The sequence below is a fragment of the Leuresthes tenuis genome, unplaced genomic scaffold, assembly GCF_036924035.1.
Source record: "Leuresthes tenuis unplaced genomic scaffold, fLeuTen1.0.hap1 SCAF_7, whole genome shotgun sequence".
In the NCBI taxonomy this organism is placed as follows: Eukaryota; Metazoa; Chordata; class Actinopteri; order Atheriniformes; family Atherinopsidae; genus Leuresthes; species Leuresthes tenuis.
This window is the reverse complement of record NW_027325361.1, coordinates 18,724,034-18,727,706: the sequence shown is the minus strand read 5'-3', so window position 1 is coordinate 18,727,706 and position 3,673 is coordinate 18,724,034.

Here is a 3,673-nt window from a genome sequence, read left to right as displayed (position 1 = left end):
AACGAGAGACAGAGAAACAGAGATTCTGTTTGTATTGACCCTCAAGCTGAGGAGAGCTTGAGTGAGTAATGTGTATAAAAGATCATGTGTGGAGAGCTTTGGCTTTCCAGCTGTGTAAACTGACGCTAGCCACACTGAGACTGCGTCAGCGAGCTCACACAGCGGCAAGAAGGGAAATAAGACAAGCTCAAAGACATGCAGAAGAAAAATATGTTAGTATCTTCATATTTGGAGAAAGATGCAAACTGAAGAGAAAACAGAGAACTTATCTTTGTCAGTCCCTCACAGTTATTGCAGTTAAATGTGCTTTGGTAATGTCAGTTCAGAGCACTAAACTGGGTTAATGTGAAGGGAGGATAGTAAGGGTTTTTGAGAAATGAGCTCAGCCCTCAACAAAAGACAGGAAACTGAGGAGGGGGGTGGGGGGTAGGCAGCTTCAGTAGAACTCCAACCAGACAGCAGAAGCACAAGACAGTATGTTTTCTCACTCTTCCTTCCTATCATGCTCTTGTTCACTTCCAGCAATCACCCAGGCGCTCAGAGTCACCGACAGACAGTCAAATGACTCCCCTCTCCTACTTCAGACACTTCAGCCAAGCTTGATTTAGCTGGTTTGATTAGAGAGGCATTTTAATGCTTTATATGTTTTCATTGACAAGCTCCAGCCATGAATCACTGCTAAATATAAACATGGATTAGGTGGAGCCTCATTATATTTCCGAGTGTTGAGTTTCCAAAGGAATTTTGTGAGACTGAGTCACAACGAAGGTCTGAGTCATGACTGCAACAAGCTCCATGATGTTGATGTTACAACAGTGGCTGCATACCGTTACAAGGTTAATGCAAAATAACTATTATATACTAAACTAAATATTATATATATGAATATATATATTAAAATATCACCTGACAAAAAGACCCTAAATTGGATTAAGCGGTTATAGAAAATGGATGGATCAATATACACATAATATACACATATATTTATATAAATACACAAGTATATATACTAATTTTGAATTTGATGCTAAGGTTGGTACAGGGGAAACAAAAGACTGAAAAAGTTTTTTAATGTTAAACGAAAATCAGGCTCCAGGCATAACATCTCACTGCTAATTAGATCCATCAACAGCAGTGAACGACATCAGTATTGAATGGTCCTGATGTTCTGACCCTCAGGCAGCACTGTATTAAAAATCTGACAGAATTCTCTGCTGGAAATCATGGCATTGATCTCAGGAACGCTTCTGAGAAACATTGTCAATGAGCACAATTTGTCTCTGCATTGCAACTGAAAGTCTACCATGCAAAGATAAACATGTATAGCCAAGTTAAAGAATTTTATCATCCATGGACCAATAAGTAATTCAAGATAAACTGAAGCAATGGGACAAACTGGTTTGACAAAAGAAAAGTTGGAAAAATAGGAGGGTCCCTTTGATTTGTTTGGAGCATACAGTTCAAAAGTCAGTCTTTGATGGTATGATGGTGCATTAGTGCATATAGTATATAACTTTCACATCTTTAAAAAATGAATCATTAAATCAGAATTATGTGTGCAGGTTTTCAGAAATACATGCTACCATTCAACCATTCATTCATTAATTAATTTTTCATGCCCATTTAATCCTATTCAGGATTACAGTGGTGCTTGTGCCTATCTCAAGTGTCAGGTGACTGATTTAGAGGTCGGCTAGACCCTGGACAGGTTGCCAGTCCATCGTAAGGCTGCAGCCATCCACATGACACATTATTCAGGCTGGGTCTTGCTTCTTTCAGCAAGACAATGCCAATCTACGTTTCCTACATGTGTTTAGAGTTCAGGTGCTACATTGGCCTGCTTGCAGACCTGTAAGTGACTGCACACCCACACAAGTGACAAGTGGTGCTTCATTGAGTAATTGAAATCCCCCGTCGAACAAGAATGCAGAAATATTTCACTTTCAAACCACACAAACTGGTCATTTGAGTTCATAAACTCTTACAGGAAGTAACACAATGGTGATAACATGTTCCTGTAACAACTTTTAAGAAAAAATGTTCAACTTGTTTGAATCAAATATAATCAAACAGAACATTTAGATAATTTGCAAATCATTGCATTCTGTCCTCAATTTACATTTGGTAAAAGAACATATATGAAAATTAATTGTCATAATGTGACTGTTTACGCAATCAGATAACAGTGATAGGGCTGCATGCCAAAAGATTTAAGTTTTGTAGGTGAGTGTTGAGCTAATTTAAATCACATAATGCTACACTCTAGTTTAATTAAGTTTGGTTACATGACCTGTTTGTGCAAAACCATTATTTAAATGATCCAGTCAGAAAAATTCAGATGGTGGAACTGCAAACTGGCAGTCAGCATCTGAACTGCAACAATGAGCCCACACCAGACATTGAGTTTAGGTAGGGAGTTCCAAGCCAAAACACTGAGAATTACAGGTTTAATCTTTAGCAAAAACTAGTTTCTTATTGCCTGTTGGCATATGATTTTGGAGAAGAATCTTAAAATGTAACTTGATAGTGTGGAAGTGAAAAAAAAGAGTTCATGTCCTTTAGTTCAACTTCAGGGTAGAAATAAGAAGCAGTCATGTGTAAAACACAGAGAAGAGGATTATCTAGAACCAGGCAGCGCTCTAACTCACACACACACATACACAGGCGTGCGCGCATGAACACGTATTGTAGATTCAGCAGTTAATATTGAACAAGATGTGATGAAAGCTGCTTCTTACAGTTGAAAGCTGCCGTTAAGAGTCAGACTGTGCATCCTGTTTTCTGGAGTAAATAAACAGCCAACAGAAAAACACTGATGCCAGTGAAGCGTCCGGAAAGTTTCTCCATACTGGTGAAGAATAGACGAACACACACACGTGCACAAACAGAGACATGGTTGAACACATATCGATATTAGTCCATTGCCAAGACTTCCATTCGCTTTCATCAACCTCTATTAAGACCGTACCTTTAATTCTAACCTGGGCTTATAAGTGGGCCGGGTTTGGCCCCCATAATGACTACTAGTCCTGACAAGGTTCGTCTTTATAGAAGAACAGGTCCTCAAGAGTCAATAAAAACAAGCGCACACACATGTCCCTCTATATCCATAAATGTTACATATTTCTCGTGGCTTGACCTTTGTGCTGCTGCCACCAAGCTGTGCTGCTTATGTAAGACTGAATCAGTGACTTTGTGAAGTCATCACACATCAAAACAACTTGGTAAGTTTAACATAAAATCATGTTTAATGATAACCACACCACTGCATCAAACTTTATGAAAAAATATCCTTAACTTTAAAGATTTAAGATTTAGAAAACTTTTGAAAAATGCCAAAACCCAAAAGTGGCAAATACTCTAAATAATGACAATTATATATGAAATTTGTGCTTGAAGATAAATGTGCAGTTTTTCATCAGAAATAAGGTTGGGCCATCCGTCATGGAAAATAGTTGCCATTGTTAGTCTTTCTTAGAAGCTCTTCCACAACATCCTCTCCTCTACCTCAGCTTTCCTGTCTTTCTTTCCTTATTCTTCACAACTTCAAACTCTCTTTGGTCTATGGGCAGTTTTTTCAAAGGGGGGCTGGGCCGCCAAGTTAAAACTCCTCCCCCTCTGCTTGTGATGAATGTAAGGGGTGAAGAGAGAAAGAGAGACAATAGACTTTAAT